Source organism: Hoplias malabaricus, chromosome 2, assembly GCF_029633855.1.
Source record: "Hoplias malabaricus isolate fHopMal1 chromosome 2, fHopMal1.hap1, whole genome shotgun sequence".
Lineage (NCBI taxonomy): Eukaryota > Metazoa > Chordata > Actinopteri > Characiformes > Erythrinidae > Hoplias > Hoplias malabaricus.
In genome coordinates this window covers 2,544,050-2,566,359 of record NC_089801.1, presented here as the reverse complement: position 1 = coordinate 2,566,359, position 22,310 = coordinate 2,544,050, and the positions used below count along the sequence as shown (strand labels likewise).

The 22,310-nt window shown below is 42.3% G+C and overlaps 2 protein-coding genes across 3 annotated transcripts in view; one reads left to right on the top strand and one right to left on the bottom strand.

Annotated features, from left to right (window-relative positions):
* LOC136675552 (fatty acid-binding protein, intestinal-like) overlaps positions 1-22,310 on the top strand; it is a 61,686-nt gene that overhangs the window by 25,529 nt on the left and 13,847 nt on the right. The gene's annotated exons all lie outside the window — the stretch shown is intronic.
* rbpms (RNA binding protein, mRNA processing factor) overlaps positions 17,058-22,310 on the bottom strand; it is a 54,292-nt gene continuing 49,039 nt past the window's right edge. Inside the window, exon 10 of the mRNA XM_066652146.1 lies at positions 17,058-17,161. The gene's annotated coding sequence lies outside the window, so the exon portion shown is untranslated. The remainder of the gene's footprint in view (positions 17,162-22,310) is intronic.

Below are 22,310 nucleotides of genomic sequence, written 5' to 3'. Positions count from 1 at the left end.
GTATGTGTTTTGTCTTGTGTGTGTATGTGTTTTGTCCTTGTGTGTGTATGTGTTTTGTGCTTGTGTGTGTATGTGTTTTGTCCTTGTGTATGTGTTTTGTACTTGTGTGTGTATGTGTTTTGTGCTTGTGTGTGTATGTGTGTGTGCTTGTGTGTGTATGTGTGTGTGCTTGTGTGTGTACGTGTTTTGTCCTTGTGTGTGTATGTGTTTTGTCCTTGTGTGTGTATGTGTTTTGTGCTTGTGTGTGTATGTGTGTGTGCTTGTGTGTGTATGTGTGTGTGCTTGTGTGTGTACGTGTTTTGTCCTTGTGTGTGTATGTGTTTTGTCCTTGTGTGTGTATGTGTGTGTGCTTGTGTGTGTATGTGTTTTGTCTTGTGTGTGTATGTGTTTTGTCCTTGTGTGTGTATGTGTGTGTGCTTGTGTGTGTATGTGTTTTGTGCTTGTGTGTGTATGTGTTTTGTGCTTGTGTGTGTATGTGTTTTGTGCTTGTGTGTGTATGTGTGTGTGCTTGTGTGTGTATGTGTTTTGTCCTTGTGTGTGTATGTGTTTTGTGCTTGTGTGTGTATGTGTTTTGTGCTTGTGTGTGTATGTGTTTTGGCTTGTGTGTGTATGTGTTTTGTGCTTGTGTGTGTATGTGTGTGTGCTTGTGTGTGTATGTGTGTGTGCTTGTGTGTGTACGTGTTTTGTCCTTGTGTGTGTATGTGTTTTGTCCTTGTGTGTGTATGTGTGTGTGCTTGTGTGTGTATGTGTTTTGTCTTGTGTGTGTATGTGTTTTGTACTTGTGTGTGTATGTGTGTGTGCTTGTGTGTGTATGTGTTTTGTCCTTGTGTGTGTATGTGTTTTGTGCTTGTGTGTGTATGTGTTTTGTGCTTGTGTGTGTATGTGTGTGTGCTTGTGTGTGTATGTGTTTTGTCCTTGTGTGTGTATGTGTTTTGTCCTTGTGTGTGTATGTGTTTTGTGCTTGTGTGTGTATGTGTTTTGTGCTTGTGTGTGTATGTGTGTGTGCTTGTGTGTGTATGTGTTTTGTCTTGTGTGTGTATGTGTTTTGTCCTTGTGTGTGTATGTGTTTTGTCCTTGTGTGTGTATGTGTTTTGTCCTTGTGTATGTGTTTTGTACTTGTGTGTGTATGTGTTTTGTGCTTGTGTGTGTATGTGTTTTGTCCTTGTGTGTGTATGTGTTTTGTGCTTGTGTGTGTATGTGTTTTGTCTTGTGTGTGTATGTGTTTTGTGCTTGTGTGTGTATGTGTGTATGTGTGTGTGCTTGTGTGTGTATGTGTTTTGTCCTTGTGTGTGTATGTGTGTGTGCTTGTGTGTGTATGTGTTTTGTCTTGTGTGTGTATGTGTTTTGTACTTGTGTGTGTATGTGTGTGTGCTTGTGTGTGTATGTGTTTTGTCCTTGTGTGTGTATGTGTTTTGTGCTTGTGTGTGTATGTGTTTTGTGCTTGTGTGTGTATGTGTGTGTGCTTGTGTGTGTATGTGTTTTGTCCTTGTGTGTGTATGTGTTTTGTCCTTGTGTGTGTATGTGTTTTGTGCTTGTGTGTGTATGTGTTTTGTGCTTGTGTGTGTATGTGTGTGTGCTTGTGTGTGTATGTGTTTTGTCTTGTGTGTGTATGTGTTTTGTCCTTGTGTGTGTATGTGTTTTGTCCTTGTGTGTGTATGTGTTTTGTCCTTGTGTATGTGTTTTGTACTTGTGTGTGTATGTGTTTTGTGCTTGTGTGTGTATGTGTTTTGTCCTTGTGTGTGTATGTGTTTTGTGCTTGTGTGTGTATGTGTTTTGTCTTGTGTGTGTATGTGTTTTGTGCTTGTGTGTGTATGTGTGTATGTGTGTGTGCTTGTGTGTGTACGTGTTTTGTCCTTGTGTGTGTATGTGTTTTGTCCTTGTGTGTGTATGTGTGTGTGCTTGTGTGTGTATGTGTTTTGTGCTTGTGTGTGTATGTGTTTTGTGCTTGTGTGTGTATGTGTTTTGTGCTTGTGTGTGTATGTGTGTGTGCTTGTGTGTGTATGTGTTTTGTCCTTGTGTGTGTATGTGTTTTGTGCTTGTGTGTGTATGTGTTTTGTGCTTGTGTGTGTATGTGTTTTGGCTTGTGTGTGTATGTGTTTTGTGCTTGTGTGTGTATGTGTGTGTGCTTGTGTGTGTATGTGTGTGTGCTTGTGTGTGTACGTGTTTTGTCCTTGTGTGTGTATGTGTTTTGTCCTTGTGTGTGTATGTGTGTGTGCTTGTGTGTGTATGTGTTTTGTCTTGTGTGTGTATGTGTTTTGTACTTGTGTGTGTATGTGTGTGTGCTTGTGTGTGTATGTGTTTTGTCCTTGTGTGTGTATGTGTTTTGTGCTTGTGTGTGTATGTGTTTTGTGCTTGTGTGTGTATGTGTTTTGTGCTTGTGTGTGTATGTGTGTGTGCTTGTGTGTGTATGTGTTTTGTCCTTGTGTGTGTATGTGTTTTGTCCTTGTGTGTGTATGTGTTTTGTGCTTGTGTGTGTATGTGTTTTGTGCTTGTGTGTGTATGTGTGTGTGCTTGTGTGTGTATGTGTTTTGTCTTGTGTGTGTATGTGTTTTGTCCTTGTGTGTGTATGTGTTTTGTGCTTGTGTGTGTATGTGTGTGTGCTTGTGTGTGTATGTGTGTGTGCTTGTGTGTGTATGTGTTTTGTCTTGTGTGTGTATGTGTTTTGTCCTTGTGTGTGTATGTGTTATGTGCTTGTGTGTGTATGTGTGTGTGCTTGTGTGTGTATGTGTTTTGTGCTTGTGTGTGTATATGTTTTGTGCTTGTGTGTGTATGTGTGTGTGCTTGTGTGTGTATGTGTTTTGTCCTTGTGTGTGTATGTGTTTTGTCCTTGTGTGTGTATGTGTTTTGTGCTTGTGTGTGTATGTGTTTTGTACTTGTGTGTATATGTGTTTTGTGCTTGTGTGTGTATGTGTTTTGTCTTGTGTGTGTATGTGTTTTGTGCTTGTGTGTGTATGTGTTTTGTCCTTGTGTGTGTATGTGTTTTGTCCTTGTGTGTGTATGTGTTTTGTCCTTGTGTGTGTGCTTGTGTGTGTATGTGTTTTGTGCTTGTGTGTGTATGTGTTTTGTCCTTGTGTATGTGTTTTGTACTTGTGTGTGTATGTGTTTTGTCCTTGTGTATGTGTTTTGTACTTGTGTGTATGTGTTTTGTCTTGTGTGTGTATGTGTTTTGTCCTTGTGTGTGTATGTGTTTTGTCCTTGTGTGTGTGCTTGTGTGTGTATGTGTTTTGTGCTTGTGTGTGTATGTGTTTTGTCCTTGTGTATGTGTTTTGTACTTGTGTGTGTATGTGTTTTGTCCTTGTGTGTGTATGTGTTTTGTGCTTGTGTGTGTATGTGTTTTGTCTTGTGTGTGTATGTGTTTTGTGCTTGTGTGTGTATGTGTGTATGTGTGTGTGCTTGTGTGTGTACGTGTTTTGTCCTTGTGTGTGTATGTGTTTTGTCCTTGTGTGTGTATGTGTGTGTGCTTGTGTGTGTATGTGTTTTGTCTTGTGTGTGTATGTGTTTTGTACTTGTGTGTGTATGTGTGTGTGCTTGTGTGTGTATGTGTTTTGTCCTTGTGTGTGTATGTGTTTTGTGCTTGTGTGTGTATGTGTTTTGTGCTTGTGTGTGTATGTGTTTTGTGCTTGTGTGTGTATGTGTGTGTGCTTGTGTGTGTATGTGTTTTGTCCTTGTGTGTGTATGTGTTTTGTCCTTGTGTGTGTATGTGTTTTGTGCTTGTGTGTGTATGTGTGTGTGCTTGTGTGTGTATGTGTTTTGTCTTGTGTGTGTATGTGTTTTGTACTTGTGTGTGTATGTGTGTGTGCTTGTGTGTGTATGTGTTTTGTGCTTGTGTGTGTATGTGTTTTGTGCTTGTGTGTGTATGTGTGTGTGCTTGTGTGTGTATGTGTGTGTGCTTGTGTGTGTATGTGTTTTGTCCTTGTGTGTGTATGTGTTTTGTCTTGTGTGTGTATGTGTTTTGTGCTTGTGTGTGTATGTGTTTTGTACTTGTGTGTATGTGTTTTGTCTTGTGTGTGTATGTGTTTTGTCCTTGTGTGTGTATGTGTTTTGTGCTTGTGTGTGTATGTGTTTTGTCCTTGTGTATGTGTTTTGTACTTGTGTGTGTATGTGTTTTGTGCTTGTGTGTGTATGTGTGTGTGCTTGTGTGTGTATGTGTGTGTGCTTGTGTGTGTACGTGTTTTGTCCTTGTGTGTGTATGTGTTTTGTCCTTGTGTGTGTATGTGTTTTGTGCTTGTGTGTGTATGTGTGTGTGCTTGTGTGTGTATGTGTGTGTGCTTGTGTGTGTACGTGTTTTGTCCTTGTGTGTGTATGTGTTTTGTCCTTGTGTGTGTATGTGTGTGTGCTTGTGTGTGTATGTGTTTTGTCTTGTGTGTGTATGTGTTTTGTCCTTGTGTGTGTATGTGTGTGTGCTTGTGTGTGTATGTGTTTTGTGCTTGTGTGTGTATGTGTTTTGTGCTTGTGTGTGTATGTGTTTTGTGCTTGTGTGTGTATGTGTGTGTGCTTGTGTGTGTATGTGTTTTGTCCTTGTGTGTGTATGTGTTTTGTGCTTGTGTGTGTATGTGTTTTGTGCTTATGTGTGTATGTGTTTTGGCTTGTGTGTGTATGTGTTTTGTGCTTGTGTGTGTATGTGTGTGTGCTTGTGTGTGTATGTGTGTGTGCTTGTGTGTGTACGTGTTTTGTCCTTGTGTGTGTATGTGTTTTGTCCTTGTGTGTGTATGTGTGTGTGCTTGTGTGTGTATGTGTTTTGTCTTGTGTGTGTATGTGTTTTGTACTTGTGTGTGTATGTGTGTGTGCTTGTGTGTGTATGTGTTTTGTCCTTGTGTGTGTATGTGTTTTGTGCTTGTGTGTGTATGTGTTTTGTGCTTGTGTGTGTATGTGTGTGTGCTTGTGTGTGTATGTGTTTTGTCCTTGTGTGTGTATGTGTTTTGTCCTTGTGTGTGTATGTGTTTTGTGCTTGTGTGTGTATGTGTTTTGTGCTTGTGTGTGTATGTGTGTGTGCTTGTGTGTGTATGTGTTTTGTCTTGTGTGTGTATGTGTTTTGTCCTTGTGTGTGTATGTGTTTTGTCCTTGTGTGTGTATGTGTTTTGTCCTTGTGTGTGTATGTGTTTTGTCCTTGTGTGTGTATGTGTTTTGTGCTTGTGTGTGTATGTGTTTTGTGCTTGTGTGTGTATGTGTGTGTGCTTGTGTGTGTATGTGTTTTGTACTTGTGTGTGTATGTGTTTTGTGCTTGTGTGTGTATGTGTTTTGTGCTTGTGTGTGTATGTGTGTGTGCTTGTGTGTGTATGTGTTTTGTCCTTGTGTGTGTATGTGTTTTGTCCTTGTGTGTGTATGTGTTTTGTGCTTGTGTGTGTATGTGTGTGTGCTTGTGTGTGTATGTGTGTGTGCTTGTGTGTGTATGTGTTTTGTCTTGTGTGTGTATGTGTTTTGTCCTTGTGTGTGTATGTGTTTTGTGCTTGTGTGTGTATGTGTTTTGTGCTTGTGTGTGTATGTGTTTTGTCTTGTGTGTGTATGTGTTTTGTGCTTGTGTGTGTATGTGTTTTGTCCTTGTGTGTGTATGTGTTTTGTCCTTGTGTGTGTATGTGTTTTGTCCTTGTGTGTGTGCTTGTGTGTGTATGTGTTTTGTGCTTGTGTGTGTATGTGTTTTGTCCTTGTGTATGTGTTTTGTACTTGTGTATGTGTTTTGTACTTGTGTGTATGTGTTTTGTCTTGTGTGTGTATGTGTTTTGTCCTTGTGTGTGTATGTGTTTTGTCCTTGTGTGTGTGCTTGTGTGTGTATGTGTTTTGTGCTTGTGTGTGTATGTGTTTTGTCCTTGTGTATGTGTTTTGTACTTGTGTGTGTATGTGTTTTGTCCTTGTGTGTGTATGTGTTTTGTGCTTGTGTGTGTATGTGTGTATGTGTGTGTGCTTGTGTGTGTACGTGTTTTGTCCTTGTGTGTGTATGTGTTTTGTCCTTGTGTGTGTATGTGTGTGTGCTTGTGTGTGTATGTGTTTTGTCTTGTGTGTGTATGTGTTTTGTACTTGTGTGTGTATGTGTGTGTGCTTGTGTGTGTATGTGTTTTGTCCTTGTGTGTGTATGTGTTTTGTGCTTGTGTGTGTATGTGTTTTGTGCTTGTGTGTGTATGTGTTTTGTGCTTGTGTGTGTATGTGTGTGTGCTTGTGTGTGTATGTGTTTTGTCCTTGTGTGTGTATGTGTTTTGTCCTTGTGTGTGTATGTGTGTGTGCTTGTGTGTGTATGTGTTTTGTCTTGTGTGTGTATGTGTTTTGTACTTGTGTGTGTATGTGTGTGTGCTTGTGTGTGTATGTGTTTTGTGCTTGTGTGTGTATGTGTTTTGTGCTTGTGTGTGTGTGTGTGTGCTTGTGTGTGTATGTGTGTGTGCTTGTGTGTGTATGTGTTTTGTGCTTGTGTGTGTATGTGTTTTGTCCTTGTGTATGTGTTTTGTACTTGTGTGTATGTGTTTTGTCTTGTGTGTGTATGTGTTTTGTCCTTGTGTGTGTATGTGTTTTGTGCTTGTGTGTGTATGTGTTTTGTCCTTGTGTATGTGTTTTGTACTTGTGTGTGTATGTGTTTTGTCCTTGTGTGTGTATGTGTTTTGTGCTTGTGTGTGTATGTGTTTTGTGCTTGTGTGTGTATGTGTTTTGTGCTTGTGTGTGTATGTGTGTGTGCTTGTGTGTGTATGTGTTTTGTCCTTGTGTGTGTATGTGTTTTGTGCTTGTGTGTGTATGTGTGTGTGCTTGTGTGTGTATGTGTGTGTGCTTGTGTGTGTACGTGTTTTGTCCTTGTGTGTGTATGTGTTTTGTCCTTGTGTGTGTATGTGTTTTGTGCTTGTGTGTGTATGTGTGTGTGCTTGTGTGTGTATGTGTGTGTGCTTGTGTGTGTACGTGTTTTGTCCTTGTGTGTGTATGTGTTTTGTCCTTGTGTGTGTATGTGTGTGTGCTTGTGTGTGTATGTGTTTTGTCTTGTGTGTGTATGTGTTTTGTCCTTGTGTGTGTATGTGTGTGTGCTTGTGTGTGTATGTGTTTTGTGCTTGTGTGTGTATGTGTTTTGTGCTTGTGTGTGTATGTGTTTTGTGCTTGTGTGTGTATGTGTGTGTGCTTGTGTGTGTATGTGTTTTGTCCTTGTGTGTGTATGTGTTTTGTGCTTGTGTGTGTATGTGTTTTGTGCTTGTGTGTGTATGTGTTTTGGCTTGTGTGTGTATGTGTTTTGTGCTTGTGTGTGTATGTGTGTGTGCTTGTGTGTGTATGTGTGTGTGCTTGTGTGTGTACGTGTTTTGTCCTTGTGTGTGTATGTGTTTTGTCCTTGTGTGTGTATGTGTGTGTGCTTGTATGTGTATGTGTTTTGTCTTGTGTATGTGTTTTGTACTTGTGTGTGTATGTGTGTGTGCTTGTGTGTGTATGTGTTTTGTCCTTGTGTGTGTATGTGTTTTGTGCTTGTGTGTGTATGTGTTTTGTGCTTGTGTGTGTATGTGTTTTGTGCTTGTGTGTGTATGTGTGTGTGCTTGTGTGTGTATGTGTTTTGTCCTTGTGTGTGTATGTGTTTTGTCCTTGTGTGTGTATGTGTTTTGTGCTTGTGTGTGTATGTGTTTTGTGCTTGTGTGTGTATGTGTGTGTGCTTGTGTGTGTATGTGTTTTGTCTTGTGTGTGTATGTGTTTTGTCCTTGTGTGTGTATGTGTTTTGTCCTTGTGTGTGTATGTGTTTTGTGCTTGTGTGTGTATGTGTGTGTGCTTGTGTGTGTATGTGTGTGTGCTTGTGTGTGTATGTGTTTTGTCTTGTGTGTGTATGTGTTTTGTCCTTGTGTGTGTATGTGTTTTGTGCTTGTGTGTGTATGTGTTTTGTGCTTGTGTGTGTATGTGTGTGTGCTTGTGTGTGTATGTGTGTGTGCTTGTGTGTGTATGTGTTTTGTCTTGTGTGTGTATGTGTTTTGTCCTTGTGTGTGTATGTGTTTTGTGCTTGTGTGTGTATGTGTTTTGTGCTTGTGTGTGTATGTGTTTTGTCTTGTGTGTGTATGTGTTTTGTCCTTGTGTGTGTATGTGTGTGTGCTTGTGTGTGTATGTGTGTGTGCTTGTGTGTGTATGTGTTTTGTCTTGTGTGTGTATGTGTTTTGTCCTTGTGTGTGTATGTGTTTTGTGCTTGTGTGTGTATGTGTTTTGTGCTTGTGTGTGTATGTGTGTGTGCTTGTGTGTGTATGTGTGTGTGCTTGTGTGTGTATGTGTTTTGTCTTGTGTGTGTATGTGTTTTGTCCTTGTGTGTGTATGTGTTTTGTGCTTGTGTGTGTATGTGTTTTGTGCTTGTGTGTGTATGTGTGTGTGCTTGTGTGTGTATGTGTTTTGTCTTGTGTGTGTATGTGTTTTGTGCTTGTGTGTGTATGTGTTTTGTGCTTGTGTGTGTATGTGTGTGTGCTTGTGTGTGTATGTGTTTTTTACTTGTGTGTGTATGTGTTTTGTGCTTGTGTGTGTATGTGTTTTGTACTTGTGTGTGTATGTGTTTTGTCCTTGTGTGTGTATGTGTTTTGTACTTGTGTGTGTATGTGTTTTGTGCTTGTGTGTGTATGTGTTTTGTGCTTGTGTGTGTATGTGTGTGTGCTTGTGTGTGTATGTGTTTTGTACTTGTGTGTGTATGTGTTTTGTGCTTGTGTGTGTATGTGTTTTGTGCTTGTGTGTGTATGTGTGTGTGCTTGTGTGTGTATGTGTTTTGTCTTGTGTGTGTATGTGTTTTGTGCTTGTGTGTGTATGTGTTTTGTGCTTGTGTGTGTATGTGTTTTGTGCTTGTGTGTGTATGTGTGTGTGCTTGTGTGTGTATGTGTTTTGTACTTGTGTGTGTATGTGTTTTGTGCTTGTGTGTGTATGTGTTTTGTCCTTGTGTGTGTGTGTGTCTCTTGTGATTGTGTGTGTATGTGTTTTGTGCTTGTGTGTGTGTGTCTCTTGTGATTGTGTGTGTATGTGTCTTGTGCTTGTGTGTGTATGTGTTTTGTGCTTGTGTGTGTGTGTCTCTTGTGATTGTGTGTGTATGTGTCTTGTGCTTGTGTGTGTATGTGTGTGTGGTAGAGCACTGGGAGAGTTACCTTGTGAACGTATGAAGCAATGTTCACAGCAGATGTAAGCCTAGGTACTAGAACACTCATGCACACACACACACACTTTTGCATGCTAAACACACACACACTACCATCCCCACCCACACACTCATTGTTTCTCTCTCATACTACCTCATTCACACAAACACACACATACACATTTGGAGCGCAGCTTGTGTGTGTGTGTGTGTGTGTGTGTGTGCGTGTGTGTGTGTGTTTACCTGCTATTGTCAGCGGCCAGTGAAGCGGTGAGGCCTAGTGAGGGTCCCTGATGGATGTCTATCGTCTATCTCTCCACTGGACCACCAGAAAAGTGCTGAAAGATGGAAAAAAAAAAGGACTGAAAGAGGGGTAGATAAGCCAGAACGAACAAGTAAAAGAAATAGAGATAGTGTGTGTGTGTGTGTGTGTGTGTGTGAGAGAGAGAGAGAGAGAGAGAGAGAGAGAGAGAGAGAGCTAGGAGAAATCAGTTTTCTGCTCTTCCGACTGAAGATCGCACCGTATTAAAATAATTCAGGGTCATTAATATCACACGTAAATATCACTTGTACATATTTGGGCTAAAACTAGTGACAGTCTAAGGTTTCAGAACAAAGGTAAAGGCCACACCCACATTCTGCCCTTTTTTGTGCTGTCACTCAAATGTTTCAGTTGTTTAATGTACGTTTAGAGCCAAGAAGAGTTCCAGTATGAGCTTTGAATAATGTATAGGGTTAAAAAAATCTACACACACTGCAATTTCATACTGGATTCAATGAACACATCTCTTTGCTACAAAAGTAACCAGCTTCAATTGAGTTTAATAGATTATGAAACAGCGTTCTTGAAGCGTTGAGGATTGAGAAAGAGCTACTGTTCTTGTATGTGTGTGTGTGTGTGTGTGTGTGTGTGTTTTTCCTGTTGTGTGAATGAAGGTTTAAGCGTTTAACTGTCCGCTACACTGACCCTCACTCAGCTCCTCATTCAGCAGCTTTATTCTGGATGGTTGAGACTCAAATGGCCGCTAAACATCACTAATGGATCTCTGCAGCTGCTTAGAGAAGGGTCACTGCCAAAGCTAAGCTCAGTGACCACACACTCACATGTGTTAAAATCACCCCTGATCTTTGACCATTGGCCCATGGCTAATGCACTAACTGTGTCTGAGAAAGGCTTTAAAAGGTTCATACGTCTCACTGAACTTAACCTGTGCTTGCAAAACTTTACCGACCTCCATATATTGGATTTGTTAGTCGCATTTGTCACAGCTTTAGTTGTAAACACAAAACAGAGTTTAAGAAGAAAAACCCAATTAAATTAATAGTTAAATGAGAACTAGAGCTGTGGCTAATGAAAATGTACACAGTCATTTCAGCACAGAAAGTGGGATCTATGGATCAAACCCACACCCAGTTCCGTTAATGGGGCTTTGTTGGTCGGCCCAGGTTTGTTCTGTGACAGGATTTTGGATCATTTCTATTGGTTCGTTCGTCATGAAATTGTAGCCATGTGAAGCATGGAAAACATTTCAAATATGAAAAAGTCATATAAAATTGTGTGTTCTCTTTTATCTTCATGCTTGAGATCACACTGTGATATGCGTAGGAACAAGGAACGAAAAAAGAAGATGAGAGTAGGACATTTGTATCATGTCAGAAATGTAAAGTATCCTTTAAGGCCCATCTACCAGAGAGAATGTTTCGCTCTGGAGCAGGACGCTATTTGGGTTTCTGTTTGGGAATCCGTCATCACTCTTTGTATTTTCAGACGGGAAGTGCTGTGCTGTTTGCTGTGTTTGGGGTGAAATACTGACCCTTGTCATACCTGAAGTGGCATGAGTGTATGTTTTTGTGTGAAACTCTTTACCTTTAGCTTGGGGTCTAATCTGCTTTAGAGCCAAGAACCAGAACAGTTCAGAATTAGCATAAATCAGCTTTAAAATGTTCTCAGCAAATTAGTAATAGTATTTTAAAATAAAATTATAATGATAAAAGAAATAATAACAAAGTAAGTACAGTAGAACCCCTGAAGTCGACGGTAATCCGTTCCGGAACTCGCGTCAACAACAATGCGGTCGAGTTCCGAATCGAATTTCCCCATAAGGAATAACTGAAAACCGATTAATTGGTTATCGACCATCAATTTTTTTTATCATAAATTTCCCTATTTCCTAAAAAAATGATTAACAATTACACTCTTATGTAAGTAATACTGTATAAAGCTAATGTTTTAACAAAATAATTTAACATATCCTTGTTTGGATGGAGATAACAACAGTAACAACGCAAAAACTTGGAGAACAACCTCAAAAAGCTTCAAACCTAAGTAGCCAAGTGGCGTCAGTTAAGCTCAACAATTTCCGAGTTTTAAGTCGGACATTTGGTGTCGACTTCCGATCATGTTGACTTCAGAAGCGGTCGACTTCCGTGGTTCTACTGTATATTCCTCCTAACAGCTAGCTAGCTGCTAAATGCTAGCTACCACAGTCATAGCTGTCATCTTCATCGTTCACAGTTGGAATAGGATCTGTTCCTAAGCAAGTAACCCAAGGCTTTCCTCTCACTGGCATCTTCCTCTAGCTTCTCTAGGGCTCCCCAGGTGGTCCCAGGCAGGTCAGGAGATAATCTGTGTCTGGTGCTCCTCCAGCAGGAGGTGACCAGTGGGCATCCTTATCAGATACCTGAGCCACCTCAACTGCCTCCTCTCAACGTCACAGACCAGGAAACAGAGAGCTTCGCTTTATAGCTCAGCTTCCTCTTCATACGGTCCAGTACAGTGAGCATTTTACTGCAGCAGCTGCACCTAACCACAGTCGACCTCACAATCCTCCTTTGTGAACAAGACCCACAGAAACTTAAACTCCTCCGCAAGGAGCTGGAGGGAGCACGCCATCGTTTTTGGGTAGATATACATAGCCTCAGGTTTGTCAGTGATGACTGACATTTGCACCTCTTTGGTGCCAGTTTACACTACTCAAAAACTAAAGGGAACACTTCAACAACACAGTGTAACTCCAAGTCAATCACACTTCTGTGAAATCAGCCTGTCCGGTTAGGAAGCAACACTGATGGTGAATCAATTTCACCTGCTGTTGTGAAAATAGCGCCGACAACACATAGAAATGAGAGGCAATTAGTAAGACAACCCCTACAAAGCAATGCTTCTGCAGACCATTTCTCTGTTCTCATCCTTTCTGGCTGATGTTTTGGTCACTTCTGCATTTGGTCAGTGCTCTCACCCCTAGACAGAACATGAGGCGGTGTCTACAACCCACAGAAGTGGCTCAGGTAGTGCAGCTCATCCAGGATGGCACATCAACGCAAGCTGTGGCAAGAAGGTTTGCTGTGTCTGTCATCACAGTGTCCAGAGCATGGAGGAAATACCAGGAGACAGGTCAGTACACCAGGAGATGTGGAGGGGGCAGTAGGAGGACACCAACCCAGCTGCAGGACAATGACCTCCAGCAGGCCACTAATATCCATGCTTCTGCACAAACTGCATGAGGGTGGGCTTACAGCCCTATTGGGATTTGCCAGAGAACACTAAGACTGGCAGATTCGCCACTGGCACCCTGTGTTCTTCACAGATGAGAGCAGGATCACACTGAGCACATGTGACAGAGTCTGGAGACACCGTGAAGAACGTTCTGCTGCCTGCAAATATCCTCCAGCACGACCAGTTTGGCAGTGGGTCAGTAATGGTGTGGGGAGGCCTTTCTTTGGAGGGCCATGTGTATTAGCGAGAGGTACCCTGACTACCATTAGGTACCGGGATGAGATTCTCAGACCTATTGTGAGACCATATGCTGGTGCAGTGGGCCCTAGGTTCCTTCTGATACATGACGATGCTAGGCCTAGAGTGTGTCAGCGGTCCCTGCGTGATGAAGGCATTGATGCTATGGACTGACCTTCCCGTTCCCCAGTCCTGAATCCAATCGAGAACATCCGGGACATCATGACTCGTTCCATACACCTACGCCACGTGCACCACAGACTGTCCATGAGAAAGACAAAGCCGTAATCTCTCAGGATATCAGGCTCAGGTTTTTCAGTATTTGTCAAAATATCCTGAACATGGTTTAGCTTCAGTCCGTAAATCAATTCAAAGCATATGGAGTAAACCGTGTTATATCCTGCTAGTTAAATAACTCTTGCAGCTTAAGTAGGACTATATACATGATATAAAATGTGTCTGGGTCTGTTTTGGTAGGTGGCAATGTAAAAAAAAAAATTACCACTGGTTACTTGCAGAATAAAGGAAGCTGTTGCTTATCAACATCTCGTCCAATCACGTCACCAAAAATGATTTATGAACTGAGTAAGGTTCACTGTAATTGCATGCACCTCAGATGTCTGTACAATCCCCGCAGGGATAACATCTGACCTCCTCGAGTGTGACATTACACTTCACACTCTAAAATGACAACAAACGTGTGGGTTTTAATCAGAAATCTGTCCAAAATGACGCTCTGCCCTTCACATATTCGAGCGATAAGTTTGTTAGAAAACACGAGGAAACATTTCAAGATGGCAACAAGCATGAACAACAAAATCTGTGACAGATAAACGTGTGTAGACATAGAGATGGGGAAATATTGAAAAAAAAAAGAGAACAAAGACCAAAGTGAGATCAGATGTGAGAGGTGGAAACAGAAAGAGAGAACGAGAGACATCAGTGTGTTTCATCTCGCTATCTGCTCTGTGGTGTTATGGGAAAAGATGCTTCTCTTTCACACACATAGACAATAACAATCTCTAAATTCTTCACTTCTCAGAGGTTCCTGATAGAGAGGAGCAGTGATACGCTTTCTTATCACACATTTCCAGCCACATCACACTCAGAAAGGACTGCAGATAAAAGTAAAGAGTGTTTGTTGTGCCTAGACAAGCAAAACCGCAGGTAAACGGCTCTCCTTCACAAAGAAAACTCCTGGGAAAAGCTAAACGTGTCTGAGGAGGGAGATGTTTCTGTTTCAAACTCAGACTAAATGTTCTAATCCTTAGAGATAATCTTTTTTTTTTACATATATGCTAGATAGGGATATGAGGTTTATGGCCATAGATATACTGTTTTATAGATTAAGCTGGAACTGGAAACTTGCTAACACTGCTTTTTTAAACTTTTAAACTTTTCAAACTGGAAGTAAATATAAATATAAAGGTTTTTAGTGTTCTCTAATCTCGCCTAACACAGCAGCAGCAGCTACGAAACGACACATTTGTGAATGCAGTACGGGATCAATTATTATATCCTTATTAATGAAGTCACTAATAGCATTTATATTTGTAATATTTTTATATTTATTTATTATATATATGTTGGAGATGGTGGCATGGTGGTGCAGCAGGTTAGTGTCGCAGTCACACAGCTCCAGGGACCTGGAGGTTGTGGGTTCGATTCCCGCTCCGGGTGACTGTCTGTGAGGAGTGTGGTGTGTTCTCCCTGTGTCTGCGTGGGTTTCCTCCGGGTGACTGTCTGTGAGGAGTGTGGTGTGTTCTCCCTGTGTCTGCGTGGGTTTCCTCCGGGTGACTGTCTGTGAGGAGTTGGTGTGTTCTCCCTGTGTCTGCGTGGGTTTCCTCCGGGTGACTGTCTGTGAGGAGTTGGTGTGTTCTCCCTGTGTCTGCGTGGGTTTCCTCCGGGTGACTGTCTGTGAGGAGTTGGTGTGTTCTCCCTGTGTCTGCGTGGGTTTCCTCCGGGTGACTGTCTGTGAGGAGTTGGTGTGTTCTCCCTGTGTCTGTGTGGGTTTCCTCCGGGTGACTGTCTGTGAGGAGTTGGTGTGTTCTCCCTGTGTCTGCGTGGGTTTCCTCCGGGTGACTGTCTGTGAGGAGTTGGTGTGTTCTCCCTGTGTCAGCGAGGGTTTCCTCCGGGTGACTGTCTGTGAGGAGTGTGGTGTGTTCTCCCTGTGTCCGCGTGGGTTTCCTCCGGGTGCTCCGGTTTCCTCCCACAGTCCAAAAACACATGTTGGTAGGTGGATTGGCGACTCAAAAGTGTCCGTAGGTGTGAGTGTGTGAGTGAATGTGTGTGAGTGTGTGTTGCCCTGTGAAGGACTGGTGCCCCCTCCAGGGTGTGTTCCCGCCTTGCGCCCAATGATATAACAACAATCACCTTATAATAATGGCTTTGTTAAAATAAACCTTCTAAAAAAGCTGAAAAGAGTTAAAAGTTAAAAAAAACATTAGTGCATGTGATTATGATTACATTCCATTTCAAGTAATTTCAGATCATTTTCATTATTCATTCCTTACTTTCAGTTCATGAAATATCCACACACTGATCCTGACTGTTAATTCCCATTAAACAATACATTAACAATTACTCAGCATCTATTTAAACCCAAATAAACTGTCACCTGAGTGAGACAATGTGCTCTTTGTGTGCCCTGTTCAACTGGATACATGTTGTTAGGTTGGAGGTGTGTGCAGTGAGGAGTCAGAGTGTCTGCACAGTCATATCTGTGCAGTCATCTGTAGCGAATTCTGCAGTAACTCCTCTGTTACTGTCTGTTTCTGTTTACTTTCACAGACTCTGACTTCCAGGTATGTCCCAGCAGTGGTCGGGATTTTTTTTTTCTTTTGTAGAATCAAACTGAACCTTGGATTTGTCTTAGAGACAATGAATTCTAATTATAACACAACTCTAAATCAAGGTGTCTAACATAATGAGATTATAACTGAACATTTCTGCAGTAAAGACTCCCAAAGCATTAGTTATAACCTGCGATTTACACAGTGAACATCTGAAGTTTTCAGATATAACTTTAAAGATGTAAATTTTATTCAGATCATTATTGAATCAAATAACATCTTTTGTCTAAATCTAACCTTTTGTAACCCTGCTGGGCTAATGGCATTTTGCTTTTTTAGGTTTAGACTTCACTTTCTCAGTAAATGAAAGCATTTGTTTGGATTGTGTTTAATACTGTTTTATAGACTCCTAACAGCTCTGATGATGCTGCGAATGCACGAGGCACACTAACTGCATGTCAGCAATGGTGATGAATGCTTAATAATTACTCAGCTTCACGGGTGGAACTGGAGACAACTAACGATTGGAAAAATCATGATGGAAAATATAGATCACAACTGCATTGTAAATTCATTCATTCATTCATTATCTGTAACTCTTATCAAGTTCAGGGTTGCGGTGGGTCCAGAGCCTACCTGGAATCATTGGGCGCAAGGCGGGAACACACCCTGGAGGGGGCGCCAGTCCTTCACAGGGTGACACACACATTCATACATTCACTCATGCCTACGGACACTTTTGAGTCGCCAATCCACCTACCAACGTGTGTTTTTGGACTGTGGGAGGAAACCGGAGCACCCGGAGGAAACCCACGCGGACACAGGGAGAACACACCACACTCCTCACAGACAGTCACCCGGAGGAAACCCACGCAGACACAGGGAGAACACACCAACTCCTCACAGACAGTCACCCGGAGGAAACCCACGCAGACACAGGGAGAACACACCAACTCCTCACAGACAGTCACCCGGAGGAAACCCACACAGACACAGGGAGAACACACCACATTCCTCACAGACAGTCACCCGGAGGAAACCCACGCAGACACAGGGAGAACACACCACACTCCTCACAGACAGTCACCCGGAGGAAACCCACGCAGACACAGAGAGAACACACGACACTCCTTACAGACAGTCATCCGTAGAGGGACTCGAACCCACAACCTACAGGTCCCTGGAGCTGTGTGACTGCGACACAACCTGCTGCACCACCGTGCCGCCCTACATTGAAAATATAAAAGTAATTTCTGTAGTATCGTGTATACAGTGGTCTAGAACTACAAAGTGCAGTGCACCTATAAGGTCAGTGGAGCTGCTTATTTTCTTATTTAATCTTATGGCTGATCTGTCTCTAAAATACATCACAAAGTTGTGCCCTTAGGCTAAAGCCAGTGTTTTTCTGTGTTTATTCACTCTGAAGATCATTGTGCACGCCTTGTATGTTTTGTAGGTGTTTCAGAAAGAGATATGGTCTCTTACTTTCATCCAGACACCTGTGGAGCGTTCAAAGCAGTAAATGTGAAGGCAGAGGTGAAGAAATGACGAAACAGAGAGATAACTGCGTCCAAAGTGTCGTCTGATGGAGCTCTGATAAAAAAAAATAATAATACAGATGAATTTGGACAGTGGTCTGAGGACCCCCCACTCACCTAATCCTGTTTCATCTCTCTTTCCTTTTCTCTCTTTCTCGCTCTTCCTTTAAACTAGAGAGGAACAAACACACGTGTCAGAAGCCCTTCTGACAGTTTGCCTTTGGTAACTGTGCAAGCAGAGCTGAGTGAAATAAAATACAAGGCACAACAAAGGCAAACCTCTATGTGGGAGCGGATTCAACAGAACAGAGCTTTCATACAGAACCAGAACGTCAAATAAAAACATACATAGTCTCATGTGACCCATGGGAAGTTTTGTTAAACACTTCTTTTGTTTACAATTTTAATAAAAACAATGTAAGAAAGGCACTGGCTGTAATATTACTACTACTACTGATAATAATAATAATAAATAATAATAAGAATATTACACTGCAGAAATAGTAGCAAGCAACAAGGGAAATATATTGGTTATTATATATGATTTTGCTCATTTTAAGGTACATTATTAGCTCAATTAACTTACACTACATTGCCTACTATTCACCCAATATTTTTGGTGTAGTCTGCTGTTCTTGCCCAAGCAGCGAATTGAATATTAGAATATTATCCACTACACTAGAGCAATATATATATCTTTATATATGAAGCAAAACAAGCTGCAGTAACCAGTTAAAGGACTCTGAAGGAGTGTGTGAACAAAAAAGGGGAAAAAGACAATAGAGAGAAGAAGAAACAGGAGGAAAGAAAGAGAGAGACAATTAAAGAGCTTGAGGTCAGGGTTGTCACAGTTTGGCTTTGCCGTGGGGCAGGATTAGTTTAAGAGGCATTTAACACACTCAAGTATCTCCTTTCAGCACACATGCACACACTCACGTGCACACACACACACACACACACTATAAGAAGCTGTGGGAAACAAGCAATGTTTTAGGGTTTTGCACATACACATGTTCACTATAATTCTTTTTTGTAAACGCAAATGTCAGTGTTAGGATGTGAGCTCATTTATGCATATCATATTTATTACAGGGCGGCACGGTGGTGCAGCAGGTTAGTGTCGCAGTCACACAGCTCCAGGGACCTGTGGTGTGTTCTCCCTGTGTCTGTGTGGGTTTCCTCCGGGTGACTGTCTGTGAGGAGTATGGTGTGTTCTCCTGTGTCTGCGTGGGTTTCCTCCGGATGACTGTCTGTGAGGAGTATGGTGTGTTCTCCTGTGTCTGCGTGGGTTTCCTCCGGATGACTGTCTGTGAGGAGTATGGTGTGTTCTCCCTGTGTCTGTGTGGGTTTCCTCCGGGTGACTGTCTGTGAGGAGTGTGGTGTGTTCTCCCTGTGTCTGTGTGGGTTTCCTCCGGGTGAATGTCTGTGAGGAGTATGGTGTGTTCTCCCTGTGTCTGCGTGGGTTTCCTCCGGGTGACTGTCTGTGAGGAGTGTGGTGTGTTCTCCCTGTGTCTGCGTGGGTTTCCTCCGGGTGAATGTCTGTGAGGAGTATGGTGTGTTCTCCCTGTGTCTGTGTGGGTTTCCTCCGGGTGAATGTCTGTGAGGAGTATGGCGTGTTCTCCCTGTGTCTGCGTGGGTTTCCTCCGGGTGACTGTCTGTGAGGAGTGTGGTGTGTTCTCCCTGTGTCCGCGTGGGTTTCCTCCGGGTGACTGTTTGTGAGGAATGTGGTGTGTTCTCCCTGTGTCCGCGTGGGTTTCCTCCGGGTGACTGTCTGTGAGGAATGTGGTGTGTTCTCCCTGTGTCCGCGTGGGTTTCCTCCGGGTTACTGACTGTGAGGAGTGTGGTGTGTTCTCCCTGTATCCGCGTGGGTTTCCTCTGGGTGACTGTCTGTGAGGAGTGTGGTGTGTTCTCCCTGTATCCGCGTGGGTTTCCTCCGGGTGACTGTCTGTGAGGAATGTAGTGTGTTCTCCCTGTGTCCGCGTGGGTTTCCTCCGGGTTACTGACTGTGAGGAGTGTGGTGTGTTCTCCCTGTATCCGCGTGGGTTTCCTCTGGGTGACTGTCTGTGAGGAGTGTGATGTGTTCTCCCTGTATCCACGTGGGTTTCCTCCGGGTGCTCCGGTTTCCTCCCACGCTACAAAAACAAACGTTGGTAGGTGGAATGGCAACTTAAAAGTGTTCGTAGGTGAGAATGTGTATTGCTCTGTACAAGACTGGTGCCACCACCAGGGTGTGTTCCCACCTTGCGCCCAGTGATAACGCGACCCACCGCGACACCGAAATGGATAAGTGCTTGTAGACAATGAATGAATGAAAGACATTCCAGATCTGTGCAAGAATAGATACCACTTTCGCTACAGAATATGTGCCACATTTGAAGAGTCTGAAGGTGTGTATGATTTACCTGATCACCGCTTTTAACCCAGCAGGATTCTCCAAACAGGCACTACAGGAATAGTAGTCTCTCTCTCTCGCTCTCTCTCTCTCTGTTGGTGTGTAAACAGTTATTTCTGCAGTAGAACCTTTAGTTCTGGAGATGCTTCCATCCGCTGAGATGGTCAGGAGCTTGGAATGAATTGATTGGATGCCTGTGGAGAGGGATCTCCAGCACCATGGTTGTCTAAGCTAGCGAGGCATGCTAATGGGACAAAGCCTCTCTCTCTGGGGTGTTAGAGCTGTACAACACTCTCAGCATGGTTAGAATAACTCAGCTGGATGACTAGCCGCTAAGACTCAATCAAAGGAGAAAACTAGCAGAGTATTTGTCTCCTTTTTTGTTGTCAAATACAAAAGGGCATTAAATCGTTTTTCAGCAGAAAGCCTTTCAGGTACCAACGTATAACCTGATCTAAGTAATCAGACTCACAAAGTACCACAGGGGTTTATCGTTAGCTGAGAATCATCTGGAAGGCAATTAGAGGAATAGATTTTGTGAAAAAACTCATATTTACTCCAAGTATAAACAATCATCCTTAATATGCTTGGCCTCCAAACTTTACTGCTAATCACATTGAGGTATATAAGCTATTTGTGGTATAGAATTACCACAACACAGAGTCTGTAAAAGAGGAAATTACCCCAGGATTCTATCTACAGTACATTGAATTCTGTCTGAATAGGACTTAAGTGTGTATAAGTGGTAGGAAATCAGGGGAAATTAGATTTGTTTTGTCAGTCTATTGGTTAATAATCAGCTCTGCAGTTAGAACAAATGTTTTAATGATACGCTGTTTACCAGAAATTTCTTTCCACTGAAGCTCTAAGCGCAGGCTGTAAATCAAGCTGGTTTTACACAGGTGTGGAAGAGAAAGATGAGTTAAAGTCAATCAGACGTGCACCAGTGCCACTCAACCCGTCAATTAAAACGTACAAATCCTAATAAAAAGCTCTGAGTGTTAATGGCCCCAGTCGCAGCCTTTAAAGAGACGTACAATGAAAACACAAATGTTCTCTCACTTCAGAGAAACGCTAATCTCTTCTTTGTTTCTTTTTCTTTGCTTCTTTCTCAACAACACACTCCCCTGCCCTGTCATTTCCACTGACCTCTGACCCCCGACTGAACCCTGCCTGACCTCTGAAGTTTGGGTTATGATGAAGAACGTGGGAAATAGTTTAAAAGTGAGATTTATATAAAGCTTACACTAGCTGACTACACGCCTCAGAACTCTTCCTGTAAATAAATCAACAGCAGCCAGAGACGTGTCCAAACAGCTACTCTGTACAGTCTTCTTTATTTCCTTTTTTCCTCATGTTGCCTGTACACACTCCTGTACCTGGTGTAATAGTGTATTGTTAACACACACACCTACGGACAATTCTGAGTCGCCAGTCCACCTACCAATATGGGTTTTTGGACTGTGGGAGGAAACAGGAGCACCCGGAGGAAACCCACACAGACACAGGGAGAACACACCACACTCCTCAAAAATACGTTCGAATTTTGCTTTTAACATGCACACAGGAAACCATATACTTCTAATCTCTCCCTCTTCTTTTATTCTTTTATCAATCTCCTCTCCTCATCTCGATCTCACTCTTTTACTCTCTCCCTCACCCTCTCTCTCTCTCTCCTTTTCCCCAACGTGCCTCCACTCGCAGTTGTTAATTGTCATCACTGCCAGAATAGATTCTGTGTATTATTGATATTGAAACGCCCCTATGGTGGGTAAAAGCATTTGAATCAAATCTTTTCTTCATATCTCAGCTCTGTACAGGATGCTGACACACATCTAAATTCTCAAATGCCAGGTAAATGAGTCAAAAGCATTTTTTTTGGGGGGGGGGGTTGTATTATTGGGGAATTTCCAAACCACCCCATAATTTCGTGCATGAGACAAAATCTCAGAGTCTTTTGATATTAAGTGGTTGATTGTAGAGAAACTTGTTGGCTCCGATTTCTTTCCGGTAACTGGTGAAGGGAAACAGGCATCACCCCACAAAACAAACCCAGCATTTCATTCCCGCTCCACCACCATCAGCAACCTCCATATGTCTAAAGAGGTTTAGATGGAATGATGATGATGGAAACGGTGAAATCTCAAATCAAATTTTTAATCTCTTGCAGATCCTTCTCCAGAATTAATGGATATAAAAACCAAAACCTTCTCAGAAGAAATGTCAGCCATTCACCACGTGTCCTCCACTATTTATTGTAATATGTTTCTATAAGGAGCTCTGGTTCTATTCGCCACCACTTTCAACTGTTTTCTCTTAAACATGAGACTCGGATCTTGACTGCAGTCAGTTCTTAGTTTTTCCATGATTCAGTCATCAAACGTGTGCACTGTGGATTCGGGGGTTTTTGGGCGTTAAATGTGGCTTGAAAAGATTCCTTTACAATTCATAACATCTGGGTAAAATGTATCTCAGGCCACCTCCTGAAGTGCTAGGAGTGAACGCGTCTTGGGTGTGTTTACACCTGCCTTTTTATGTGGGTAATCGCTATCCGGACATAATCCTGAAACTCAAGATGCATGAAATGACCAGGTGTAAACAGGGTCTTGGTTTACGCCTCTGTTAGACGTGAAGAAATGCCTTGTTTTGAATCAGTGGAATTGCCCTGTATACTCTATTAATCCTCTGTGCTGGGGTTTAGTCACAGTAGCAGGAGCCACTCACAGAAGAACAGGATCAATTAAGAGAGGAAGAGTTCCTCCAGATTTGTCTCCTAATCCTTCCTTCCTCTCTTTGTTTCTGCACTCGTTTT